Source organism: Ascaphus truei, unplaced genomic scaffold, assembly GCF_040206685.1.
Source record: "Ascaphus truei isolate aAscTru1 unplaced genomic scaffold, aAscTru1.hap1 HAP1_SCAFFOLD_637, whole genome shotgun sequence".
Classification (NCBI taxonomy): domain Eukaryota; kingdom Metazoa; phylum Chordata; class Amphibia; order Anura; family Ascaphidae; genus Ascaphus; species Ascaphus truei.
In genome coordinates this window covers 25,947-39,691 of record NW_027456970.1, presented here as the reverse complement: position 1 = coordinate 39,691, position 13,745 = coordinate 25,947, and the positions used below count along the sequence as shown (strand labels likewise).

General features: G+C 47.5%; 3 non-coding genes across 3 annotated transcripts; all 3 read right to left on the bottom strand.

Annotated features, from left to right (window-relative positions):
- Positions 1 to 1,364: 1,364 nt before the first annotated feature.
- On the bottom strand, positions 1,365 to 1,436 carry TRNAE-CUC (transfer RNA glutamic acid (anticodon CUC)). Its single transcript has one exon. It is a non-coding gene; the product is annotated as a tRNA-Glu (tRNA).
- A 2,714-nt stretch (positions 1,437 to 4,150) lies between these two features.
- On the bottom strand, positions 4,151 to 4,222 carry TRNAE-CUC (transfer RNA glutamic acid (anticodon CUC)). The gene has a single exon. It is a non-coding gene; the product is annotated as a tRNA-Glu (tRNA).
- A 6,097-nt stretch (positions 4,223 to 10,319) lies between these two features.
- On the bottom strand, positions 10,320 to 10,391 carry TRNAE-CUC (transfer RNA glutamic acid (anticodon CUC)). The gene has a single exon. It is a non-coding gene; the product is annotated as a tRNA-Glu (tRNA).
- Positions 10,392 to 13,745: the final 3,354 nt, after the last annotated feature.

Here is a 13,745-nt window from a genome sequence, read left to right as displayed (position 1 = left end):
TGTTGGTAAAGAGGGGGCATCCAGAAAGAGGTAAGGAGATAGTTTTATTTTAATTCAAGAAGGAGTGCCTGGTGGCGAAGCTAGCATGCTCTGTCACACTACAGACCCCTCCCTGTGTGCGTGCGTGTGCGTGTGTGTGCGCGCGCGCGGGTGTCTGTGTCTGCAGGGGGTATCTGTCCCATCCATAGATATCAGGGGTACTGCGGCTGCTGCTGTTCAAACTTTAGCATTAGGCACATCCCTTTGGTGTTACTGTAATAAGCGTTTCTAGTACCATCTTTTTTGCTCTGTTCACCCACATCTTTACATTGCAGATAGTGCTGTGTGTGTGTGTGTGTGTGTGTGTGTGCGTGTGTGCGTGTGTATAGCATGTGTTTGAAACACTATACTGTATCTGCATAGAAAAAAAGCCTTCTTTTAGTAATGTACAGTTCAAATATGAACATGACCCCATCTCATCTCATCCCCTGACTGGATACAAAACATTCATGTATTCTTTTGCAACTTTTCATGCAATTTGCTTGCACCATTTCAGAGAAATTAAATATTTAAAATGGAAATAAATTGGTAACCGCAATAACAAACAACACTGTACATGCTAATGGGTACATCCATGTAAGCAGTACATACATGCTCAGGAGTCGTTTTTTTGGATCGGTAAATACTTGTCATTTTCCACTTCAGCCATTTTAATTCCCCCCCTTTAAATTATTGAACTGGTTGATGTGTATATATATATATATATATATATATATATATATATATATATATATATATTTCAACCATTATCACCTACAGTAGCATACAGTGCTCCCACTGCAGCAAGGGATTCTGGGAAATGACATGCAATGTTTACTCGCTCATCCCACAACGTGGCGGTATCAAATATAGCGTTTTCCCAGTTATTATATCCGTGCAGGATGTAGGATAATCCCAGCCAAACCCACATACTTATTACATTCCCGTTATGTCACATGTATTATTTCCTGTGAAGGAAGCACTAAGTATATTCCCATTATGGTCACAAATTGGACGATAATGTATTTCCATTATGTCTCCTATTATTTTCCCAGGATATCTCATAGAATACTGTCATCCAAAACCACCTATGGATTGAATGATTGAAAAATATGCCTCGGTTTTGTGCCAAGATTGTCTTTCCCCGACTAGCGTATTCTCTTCTTGGAATATTTCAATTGACATGCTCACTTAATACAATTCTTAACGTCACTTCCATGATCCTTTCAGTTTTATTAATTGAATTAGCAAGAGCTCTGTTTATGCAAATGTAAAAAAAAAAGGAAATTCTGTTCAACTTAAGACATGAAAAGAAAAAGAATCATTACGGTTTTCAAAACAAAGCTTTCCCTGACCGGGGATCGAACCCGGGCCGCGGCGGTGAGAGCGCCGAATCCTAACCACTAGACAATCAGGGAGGATGTGTAGTGTAGTGCTCTGTGGTGTGGTGACTATGGGTTTATTTACTGGGGTCTGATGATTCTACGATCATTCTCACCCAATCTTCCACAGCCCCTGGACTCAGAGCTATTTCTGATAACTAGCATTAAACAGTGCACGTTCACAGCCACATTTGCCCTGCAGAAAGTACTGTAAAGCAACCGGCACTGACAGCCACCCACCTCCAAAAGTGGGGGATTAGCTCAAATGGTAGAGCGCTCGCTTAGCATGTAAGAGGTAGCGGGATCTTTAACTTTTTTTGTGTTTAGTCAGTAAGGGAAGTTGTTTCAGATATTCTACTTAGAAATAAAAATTAGATCACTGATTTAAATGATGACTTTACTGTACTGTAGCTTGTTTGTGTTATTGATTGTAGCAAATACATTACAATAACTAAACTAGTGCTAGGCTTTTTACCCCCTCAAAGCTCTGAGACACCAAGGCAGGTGAATATTTCCTCCACCAGAGCTCCAAGAGACACCCACCTCAGCTCATAGACTCAAGAGAAGAAGACGACACACATAAAACCTTCTTGCATTATGTATATTCCAATTATGGTGACAAACTGGATAATATTTCCATTATGTCTCCTATTATTTTTCCATGATGTCTCTTATTATTATTATATCATACAGGATGTAGGATACTGTCATCCAAAACCACATCATTATTGAATGATTGAAAATGATGCCTCCGTTTTACGTCAAGATTGTCTTGACACTTAGACCCCCAAGATATCAATAGAGCCTCACTTAAAAGACTACATTATTTTTGATTCAAATGGACTTTTATGGTGCAGAAGCCGCATGGCGCCTGTGCCTACAGTGTATGTATTTGTCAGTGTGTCTCTATCTGCATTTCTGTCTCTTGATGGCCAGTCAGCTTGTGTGATGATGTCAGCCTGTCTGTGATGTAAGAGACACATTGTGATATCATCACATACTGTAGACTGGCTGGCAGGTGTAAAGCTTCTAAAAGAGAGAGGGAGAGAGGGAGAAAGAGAGAGAGAGAGAGAGAGGAGAGGGGGGGAGAGAGAGGAGAGAGGGGGGGAGAGAGAGAGAGAGGAAGAGAGAGAGAGGGGGAGGGGGAGGGGGAGAGAGAGGGGGGGGAGAGAGAGAGGAAGAGAGGGAGCAAGCAGCTCCTCCCTCCCATGCAAATCACCTGGAGGGAGAGGAGAGGAGCAAACGGACAGAAGCCTGTGCTGCTTCTTATGGGACAGGATTTGGGGTGCTGTTTCTTGCTCTATCTCCCTCCCTCCCACTGTCTCAGGTGCAGAAAGTTTTCAAGGGAGAGAGGAAAGGAAGGGGAAATGGAAGCTGAGGAGAGCTGGTCCTGTCCCTCTTGTTGGTAAAGAGGGGGCATCCAGAAAGAGGTAAGGAGATAGTTTTATTTTAATTCAAGAAGGAGTGCCTGGTGGCGAAGCTAGCATGCTCTGTCACACTACAGACCCCTCCCTGTGTGCGTGCGTGTGCGTGTGTGTGCGCGCGCGCGGGTGTCTGTGTCTGCAGGGGGTATCTGTCCCATCCATAGATATCAGGGGTACTGCGGCTGCTGCTGTTCAAACTTTAGCATTAGGCACATCCCTTTGGTGTTACTGTAATAAGCGTTTCTAGTACCATCTTTTTTGCTCTGTTCACCCACATCTTTACATTGCAGATAGTGCTGTGTGTGTGTGTGTGTGTGTGTGTGCGTGTGTGCGTGTGTATAGCATGTGTTTGAAACACTATACTGTATCTGCATAGAAAAAAAGCCTTCTTTTAGTAATGTACAGTTCAAATATGAACATGACCCCATCTCATCTCATCCCCTGACTGGATACAAAACATTCATGTATTCTTTTGCAACTTTTCATGCAATTTGCTTGCACCATTTCAGAGAAATTAAATATTTAAAATGGAAATAAATTGGTAACCGCAATAACAAACAACACTGTACATGCTAATGGGTACATCCATGTAAGCAGTACATACATGCTCAGGAGTCGTTTTTTTGGATCGGTAAATACTTGTCATTTTCCACTTCAGCCATTTTAATTCCCCCCCTTTAAATTATTGAACTGGTTGATGTGTATATATATATATATATATATATATATATATATATATTTCAACCATTATCACCTACAGTAGCATACAGTGCTCCCACTGCAGCAAGGGATTCTGGGAAATGACATGCAATGTTTACTCGCTCATCCCACAACGTGGCGGTATCAAATATAGCGTTTTCCCAGTTATTATATCCCTGCTGGATGTAGGATAATCCCAGCCAAACCCACATACTTATTACATTCCCGTTATGTCACATGTATTATTTCCTGTGAAGGAAGCACTAAGTATATTCCCATTATGGTCACAAATTGGACGATAATGTATTTCCATTATGTCTCCTATTATTTTCCCAGGATATCTCATAGAATACTGTCATCCAAAACCACCTATGGATTGAATGATTGAAAAATATGCCTCGGTTTTGTGCCAAGATTGTCTTTCCCCGACTAGCGTATTCTCTTCTTGGAATATTTCAATTGACATGCTCACTTAATACAATTCTTAACGTCACTTCCATGATCCTTTCAGTTTTATTAATTGAATTAGCAAGAGCTCTGTTTATGCAAATGTAAAAAAAAAAGGAAATTCTGTTCAACTTAAGACATGAAAAGAAAAAGAATCATTACGGTTTTCAAAACAAAGCTTTCCCTGACCGGGGATCGAACCCGGGCCGCGGCGGTGAGAGCGCCGAATCCTAACCACTAGACAATCAGGGAGGATGTGTAGTGTAGTGCTCTGTGGTGTGGTGACTATGGGTTTATTTACTGGGGTCTGATGATTCCACGATCATTCTCACCCAATCTTCCACAGCCCCTGGACTCAGAGCTATTTCTGATAACTAGCATTAAACAGTGCACGTTCACAGCCACATTTGCCCTGCAGAAAGTACTGTAAAGCAACCGGCACTGACAGCCACCCACCTCCAAAAGTGGGGGATTAGCTCAAATGGTAGAGCGCTCGCTTAGCATGTAAGAGGTAGCGGGATCTTTAACTTTTTTTGTGTTTAGTCAGTAAGGGAAGTTGTTTCAGATATTCTACTTAGAAATAAAAATTAGATCACTGATTTAAATGATGACTTTACTGTACTGAAGCTTGTTTGTGTTATTGATTGTAGCAAATACATTACAATAACTAAACTAGTGCTAGGCTTTTTACCCCCTCTAAGCTCTGAGACACCAAGGCAGGTGAATATTTCCTCCACCAGAGCTCCAAGAGACACCCACCTCAGCTCATAGACTCAAGAGAAGAAGACGACATACATAAAACCTTCTTGCATTATGTATATTCCAATTATGGTGACAAACTGGATAATATTTCCATTATGTCTCCTATTATTTTTCCATGATGTCTCTTATTATTATTATATCATACAGGATGTAGGATACTGTCATCCAAAACCACATCATTATTGAATGATTGAAAATGATGCCTCCGTTTTACGTCAAGATTGTCTTGACACTTAGACCCCCAAGATATCAATAGAGCCTCACTTAAAAGACTACATTATTTTTGATTCAAATGGACTTTTATGGTGCAGAAGCCGCATGGCGCCTGTGCCTACAGTGTATGTATTTGTCAGTGTGTCTCTATCTGCATTTCTGTCTCTTGATGGCCAGTCAGCCTGTGTGATGATGTCAGCCTGTCTGTGATGTAAGAGACACATTGTGATATCATCACATACTGTAGACTGGCTGGCAGGTGTAAAGCTTCTAAAAGAGAGAGGGAGAGAGGGAGAAAGAGAGAGAGAGAGAGAGAGAGAGAGAGAGAGAGAGGAGAGAGGGGGGGAGAGAGGAAGAGAGAGAGAGGGGGAGGGGGAGAGAGAGGGGGAGAGAGAGAGAGGAAGAGAGGGAGCAAGCAGCTCCTCCCTCCCATGCAAATCACCTGGAGGGAGAGGAGAGGAGCAAACGGACAGAAGCCTGTGCTGCTTCTAATGGGACAGGATTTGGGGTGCTGTTTCTTGCTCTATCTCCCTCCCTCCCACTGTCTCAGGTGCAGAAAGTTTTCAAGGGAGAGAGGAAAGGAAGGGGAAAATGGAAGCTGAGGAGAGCTGGTCCTGTCCCTCTTGTTGGTAAAGAGGGGGCATCCAGAAAGAGGTAAGGAGATAGTTTTATTTTAATTCAAGAAGGAGTGCCTGGTGGCGAAGCTAGCATGCTCTGTCACACTACAGACCCCTCCCTGTGTGCGTGCGTGTGCGTGTGTGTGCGCGCGCGCGGGTGTCTGTGTCTGCAGGGGGTATCTGTCCCATCCATAGATATCAGGGGTACTGCGGCTGCTGCTGTTCAAACTTTAGCATTAGGCACATCCCTTTGGTGTTACTGTAATAAGCGTTTCTAGTACCATCTTTTTTGCTCTGTTCACCCACATCTTTACATTGCAGATAGTGCTGTGTGTGTGTGTGTGTGTGTGTGTGTGTGTGCGTGTGTGCGTGTGTATAGCATGTGTTTGAAACACTATACTGTATCTGCATAGAAAAAAAGCCTTCTTTTAGTAATGTACAGTTCAACTATGAACATGACCCCATCTCATCTCATCCCCTGACTGGATACAAAACATTCATGTATTCTTTTGCAACTTTTCATGCAATTTGCTTGCACCATTTCAGAGAAATTAAATATTTAAAATGGAAATAAATTGGTAACCGCAATAACAAACAACACTGTACATGCTAATGGGTACATCCATGTAAGCAGTACATACATGCTCAGGAGTCGTTTTTTTGGATCGGTAAATACTTGTCATTTTCCACTTCAGCCATTTTAATTCCCCCCCTTTAAATTATTGAACTGGTTGATGTGTATATATATATATATATATATATATATATATACAGTGCTCGACAAACCCGGTCGCCAACTCGCCAGCTGCGATCGGATATTGGCTCGTGGCCAGTAACTTTTCCCCTGCTCTGCAAAAAAAAATCCCCTGCTCGAAAAAAAAAAAATCACCTGCTCGGGAAAAAAAAAAAAATCCCTCTAGCTGATTGGCTGTGACGCGGCTTGGAGTTGCCAAGACTTCAAACCGCCCTTCCTTCTCTGCACGGGTAAGTCATGATGGGGGGGGGGGGAGGGGATGTGCGCGTGTATCTGCTGCTGCTGCTGCTGCTCCGCCTCCTCCTCTATATAGCCTTCTGTATAATTGTATCAGCTCCTGTAACTTACAAGACCTGCACTGATCCCGTCATGGAGGATTTTGAACAGATGCTTGAGGTGGGGGGAATTTAATGCACTTTAAAATATTTATATATACATTGATACATCCTGCCCCCGGTCCCTGGCGCTCCCGCTGTCCGCGCTGGTCGGGAGATACCCCCCCCCCCCCCACCTCCGGCACTCTCCAGCTGTGCGCACGGGTCGGGAGATACACCCCCCCCCTCCGGCGCTCTCCCGCTGTCCGCGCGGATACCCCCCTACCTCCAGCACTCTCCCGCTGTGCGCGCGGGTCGGGCGATACCCCCCCCACTTCCGGCACTTTCCCGCTGTGCGTGCGGGTCAGGAGATACCGCCCCCACCTCCGGCACTCTCCAGCTGTGCGCACGGGTCGGGAGATACCACCCCCACCTCGGGCACTCTCCCGCTGTGCACGCGGGTCGGGAGATACCCCCCCCTCCGGCACTCTCCCGCTGTGCGCGCGGGTCGGGAGATACCCCCCCACTTCCGGCACTCTCCCGCTGTGCGCGCGGGTCAGGAGATACCGCCCCCACCTCCGGCACTCTCCAGCTGTGCGCACGGGTCGGGAGATACCACCCCCACCTCGGGCACTCTCCCGCTGTGCACGCGGGTCGGGAGATACCCCCCCCTCCGGCACTCTCCCGCTGTGCGCGCGGGTCGGGAGATTCCGCCCCCACCTCCGGCACTCTCCCGTTGTATGCGCGGGTCGGGAGATACCCCCCCCCCCCTCCGGCGCTCTCCCGCTGTCCGCGTGGGGCGGGAGATAGTAGCCGTGTGTTTCTTCCCCACCCTCTCTCCCCTCCAGCGCTCCTGAGATACTGTGAGGTACTGACAGTGTGTGTGTATGTGAGAAAGAGATTGAGAGTGTGTGTGTGTGTGTGTGTGTGTGTGTGTGTGTGTGTGTATGTGTGTGTGTGTGTATGTGAGAGAGTGTGTGTGTATGTGTATGTGAGAGTGTGTGTGTGTGTATGTGAGAGAGAGATTGTGTGTGTGTGTGTGTGTGTGTGTGAGAAAGTGTGTGTATATATGGGGGAGAGAGAGAACGTGTGTGTGCAGGACACCAGAGGTAACCCCCCCAGTCAGTCATCCCACCCCCCACCCAGTCAGTCATCCCACCCCCATCCAGTCACCCCCCACCCAGTCACCCAGTCAGTAATCTCACCCAGTCACCCAGTCAGTCATCCCACCCCCCACCCAGTCAGTCATCCCACCCCCCACCCAGTCACCCCTCACCCCTCACCCAGTCAGTAATCTCACCCAGTCACCCAGTCAGTAATCCCACCTAGTCACCTAGTCACCCAGTCAGTAATCCCACCCAATCAGTAATCCCACCCCCCACCCAGTCAACCAGTCAACCAGTCAGTAATCCCACCCCCCACCCAGTCACCCCGTCAGTAATCTCACCCAGTCAGTAATCCCGCCTAGTCACCCAGTCAGTAATCCCACCCCCACCCAGTCAGTAATCTCACCCCCCACCCAGACCACCCAGTCAGTAATCCCACCCCCCACCCAGGCAGTAATCCCACCCAGTCACCCAGTCAGTAATCCCACCCAGTCACCCAGTCAGTAATCCCACCCAGTCACCCAGTCAGTAATCCCACCCAGTCAGTAATTCCACCCCCACACAGTCAGTAATCCCACCCCCCCCCACCCAGTCACCCAGTCAGTAATCCCACCCAGTCAGTAATCCCAACCCCCCACCAGTCACCCAGTCAGTAATCCCACCCAGTCACCCAGTCAGTAATCCCACCCCCACCCAGTCACCCAGTCAGTAATCCCACCCAGTCAGTAATCCCACCCCCCACCCAGTCAGTAATCCCACCCCCCACCCAGTCAGTAATCCCACCCCCCACCCAGTCAGTAATCGCACCCCCACCCAGTAATCCACCCCACCCAGTCACCCAGTCAGTAATCCCACCCAGTCACCCAGTCAGTAATCCCACCCAGTCAGTAATCCCCACCAAGTCAGAACCCCCCCCCCCCACCCAATCCTCCAGCCAGTCACCCCCCGTCAGTTCACCCCCCCCCCCGGTCAGTCAGTCACCCCCCCCCCTCTCCCACACTCTCCCAGTCTCTGTCTCTGTCTCTTGGTCTCTGTCTCTTGGTCTCTGTCTCTTGGTCTCTGTCTCTTGGTCTCTGTCTCTTGGTCTCTGTCTCTTGGTCTCTGTCTCTGGGTCTCTGGGTCTCTGGGTCTCTGGGTCTCTGTCTCTGGGTCTCTGGGTCTCTGTCTCTGGGTCTCTGTCTCTGGGTCTCTGTCTCTGGGTCTCTGTCTCTGGGTCTCTGTCTCTGGGTCTCTGTCTCTGGGTCACTGTCTCTGGGTCTCTGTCTCTGGGTCTCTGTCTCCGGGTCTCTGTCTCCGGGTCTCTGTCTCTTTGGGTCTCTGGGTCTCTCTCTCTCTCTCTGTCTCTCTGTCTCTCTCTCTCTCTGTCTCGCTCTCTCTCTGTCTCGCTCTCTCTCTGTCTCGCTCTCTCTCTGTCTCGCTCTCTCTCTGTCTCGCTCTCTCCCGCACTCTGGATCTGGATATCTTATTTAACTATATATCTTAACTGCCCTATACTACACCGAAATAACCGATACTGCTTTCTTCAAGATCTGACTCTGGAGCTTCACACGGAAGACATCGGAATCCCCCCTAACCCAGAAGACAGGTAGGGAACACCTCCCCTCCAACATATAACATTGCGGGTATGAGGGTACCTGGACATTGAGGGACTGCGGATCAGGTAAGATCCCAGGTGGGATTGCTGCTTTAGATATTGTGAAGAGGGGGCATCCAAACACTGGTTAATGGGTGCAGGAAAATAGTCACACACAACGTAACAAGGACTAATTGTAGTAAAGTATAAATGTAATACAATAAATAAACTTATGTCAAAAAAGAATGTTGTTCTACTAGGAATTTACTTAAAACATTTTTTACACGGGGCTGGGGGCGGAGCTAGGGGAGGAGCTGGGGGAGGGGCTGGGGGCGGGGCTAGGTGGCGAGTAGATTTTTTGGTTTGGCGAGTAGATTTTTGGGTGATTTGTCAAGCACTGTATATATATATATATATATATATTTCAACCATTATCACCTACAGTAGCATACAGTGCTCCCACTGCAGCAAGGGATTCTGGGAAATGACATGCAATGTTTACTCGCTCATCCCACAACGTGGCGGTATCAAATATAGCGTTTTCCCAGTTATTATATCCCTGCTGGATGTAGGATAATCCCAGCCAAACCCACATACTTATTACATTCCCGTTATGTCACATGTATTATTTCCTGTGAAGGAAGCACTAAGTATATTCCCATTATGGTCACAAATTGGACGATAATGTATTTCCATTATGTCTCCTATTATTTTCCCAGGATATCTCATAGAATACTGTCATCCAAAACCACCTATGGATTGAATGATTGAAAAATATGCCTCGGTTTTGTGCCAAGATTGTCTTTCCCCGACTAGCGTATTCTCTTCTTGGAATATTTCAATTGACATGCTCACTTAATACAATTCTTAACGTCACTTCCATGATCCTTTCAGTTTTATTAATTGAATTAGCAAGAGCTCTGTTTATGCAAATGTAAAAAAAAAAGGAAATTCTGTTCAACTTAAGACATGAAAAGAAACAGAATCATTACGGTTTTCAAAACAAAGCTTTCCCTGACCGGGGATCGAACCCGGGCCGCGGCGGTGAGAGCGCCGAATCCTAACCACTAGACAATCAGGGAGGATGTGTAGTGTAGTGCTCTGTGGTGTGGTGACTATGGGTTTATTTACTGGGGTCTGATGATTCCACGATCATTCTCACCCAATCTTCCACAGCCCCTGGACTCAGAGCTATTTCTGATAACTAGCATTAAACAGTGCACGTTCACAGCCACATTTGCCCTGCAGAAAATACTGTAAATCAACCGGCACTGACAGCCACCCACCTCCAAAAGTGGGGGATTAGCTCAAATGGTAGAGCGCTCGCTTAGCATGTAAGAGGTAGCGGGATCTTTAACTTTTTTTGTGTTTAGTCAGTAAGGGAAGTTGTTTCAGATATTCTACTTAGAAATAAAAATTAGATCACTGATTTAAATGATGACTTTACTGTACTGAAGCTTGTTTGTGTTATTGATTGTAGCAAATACATTACAATAACTAAACTAGTGCTAGGCTTTTTACCCCCTCTAAGCTCTGAGACACCAAGGCAGGTGAATATTTCCTCCACCAGAGCTCCAAGAGACACCCACCTCAGCTCATAGACTCAAGAGAAGAAGACGACATACATAAAACCTTCTTGCATTATGTATATTCCAATTATGGTGACAAACTGGATAATATTTCCATTATGTCTCCTATTATTTTTCCATGATGTCTCTTATTATTATTATATCATACAGGATGTAGGATACTGTCATCCAAAACCACATCATTATTGAATGATTGAAAATGATGCCTCCGTTTTACGTCAAGATTGTCTTGACACTTAGACCCCCAAGATATCAATAGAGCCTCACTTAAAAGACTACATTATTTTTGATTCAAATGGACTTTTATGGTGCAGAAGCCGCATGGCGCCTGTGCCTACAGTGTATGTATTTGTCAGTGTGTCTCTATCTGCATTTCTGTCTCTTGATGGCCAGTCAGCCTGTGTGATGATGTCAGCCTGTCTGTGATGTAAGAGACACATTGTGATATCATCACATACTGTAGACTGGCTGGCAGGTGTAAAGCTTCTAAAAGAGAGAGGGAGAGAGGGAGAAAGAGAGAGAGAGAGAGAGAGAGAGAGAGAGAGAGAGAGGAGAGAGGGGGGGAGAGAGGAAGAGAGAGAGAGGGGGAGGGGGAGAGAGAGGGGGAGAGAGAGAGAGGAAGAGAGGGAGCAAGCAGCTCCTCCCTCCCATGCAAATCACCTGGAGGGAGAGGAGAGGAGCAAACGGACAGAAGCCTGTGCTGCTTCTAATGGGACAGGATTTGGGGTGCTGTTTCTTGCTCTATCTCCCTCCCTCCCACTGTCTCAGGTGCAGAAAGTTTTCAAGGGAGAGAGGAAAGGAAGGGGAAAATGGAAGCTGAGGAGAGCTGGTCCTGTCCCTCTTGTTGGTAAAGAGGGGGCATCCAGAAAGAGGTAAGGAGATAGTTTTATTTTAATTCAAGAAGGAGTGCCTGGTGGCGAAGCTAGCATGCTCTGTCACACTACAGACCCCTCCCTGTGTGCGTGCGTGTGCGTGTGTGTGCGCGCGCGCGGGTGTCTGTGTCTGCAGGGGGTATCTGTCCCATCCATAGATATCAGGGGTACTGCGGCTGCTGCTGTTCAAACTTTAGCATTAGGCACATCCCTTTGGTGTTACTGTAATAAGCGTTTCTAGTACCATCTTTTTTGCTCTGTTCACCCACATCTTTACATTGCAGATAGTGCTGTGTGTGTGTGTGTGTGTGTGTGTGTGTGTGCGTGTGTGCGTGTGTATAGCATGTGTTTGAAACACTATACTGTATCTGCATAGAAAAAAAGCCTTCTTTTAGTAATGTACAGTTCAACTATGAACATGACCCCATCTCATCTCATCCCCTGACTGGATACAAAACATTCATGTATTCTTTTGCAACTTTTCATGCAATTTGCTTGCACCATTTCAGAGAAATTAAATATTTAAAATGGAAATAAATTGGTAACCGCAATAACAAACAACACTGTACATGCTAATGGGTACATCCATGTAAGCAGTACATACATGCTCAGGAGTCGTTTTTTTGGATCGGTAAATACTTGTCATTTTCCACTTCAGCCATTTTAATTCCCCCCCTTTAAATTATTGAACTGGTTGATGTGTATATATATATATATATATATATATATATATATATATACAGTGCTCGACAAACCCGGTCGCCAACTCGCCAGCTGCGATCGGATATTGGCTCGTGGCCAGTAACTTTTCCCCTGCTCTGCAAAAAAAAATCCCCTGCTCGAAAAAAAAAAAATCACCTGCTCGGGAAAAAAAAAAAAATCCCTCTAGCTGATTGGCTGTGACGCGGCTTGGAGTTGCCAAGACTTCAAACCGCCCTTCCTTCTCTGCACGGGTAAGTCATGATGGGGGGGGGGGGAGGGGATGTGCGCGTGTATCTGCTGCTGCTGCTGCTGCTCCGCCTCCTCCTCTATATAGCCTTCTGTATAATTGTATCAGCTCCTGTAACTTACAAGACCTGCACTGATCCCGTCATGGAGGATTTTGAACAGATGCTTGAGGTGGGGGGAATTTAATGCACTTTAAAATATTTATATATACATTGATACATCCTGCCCCCGGTCCCTGGCGCTCCCGCTGTCCGCGCTGGTCGGGAGATACCCCCCCCCCCCCACCTCCGGCACTCTCCAGCTGTGCGCACGGGTCGGGAGATACACCCCCCCCCCTCCGGCGCTCTCCCGCTGTCCGCGCGGATACCCCCCTACCTCCAGCACTCTCCCGCTGTGCGCGCGGGTCGGGCGATACCCCCCCCACTTCCGGCACTTTCCCGCTGTGCGTGCGGGTCAGGAGATACCGCCCCCACCTCCGGCACTCTCCAGCTGTGCGCACGGGTCGGGAGATACCACCCCCACCTCGGGCACTCTCCCGCTGTGCGCGCGGGTCGGGAGATACCCCCCCACTTCCGGCACTCTCCCGCTGTGCGCGCGGGTCAGGAGATACCGCCCCCACCTCCGGCACTCTCCAGCTGTGCGCACGGGTCGGGAGATACCACCCCCACCTCGGGCACTCTCCCGCTGTGCACGCGGGTCGGGAGATACCCCCCCCTCCGGCACTCTCCCGCTGTGCGCGCGGGTCGGGAGATTCCGCCCCCACCTCCGGCACTCTCCCGTTGTATGCGCGGGTCGGGAGATACCCCCCCCCCCCTCCGGCGCTCTCCCGCTGTCCGCGTGGGGCGGGAGATAGTAGCCGTGTGTTTCTTCCCCACCCTCTCTCCCCTCCAGCGCTCCTGAGATACTGTGAGGTACTGACAGTGTGTGTGTATGTGAGAAAGAGATTGAGAGTGTGTGTGTGTGTGTGTGTGTGTGTGTGTGTGTGTATGTGTGTGTGTGTGTATGTGAGAGAGTGTGTGTGTATGTG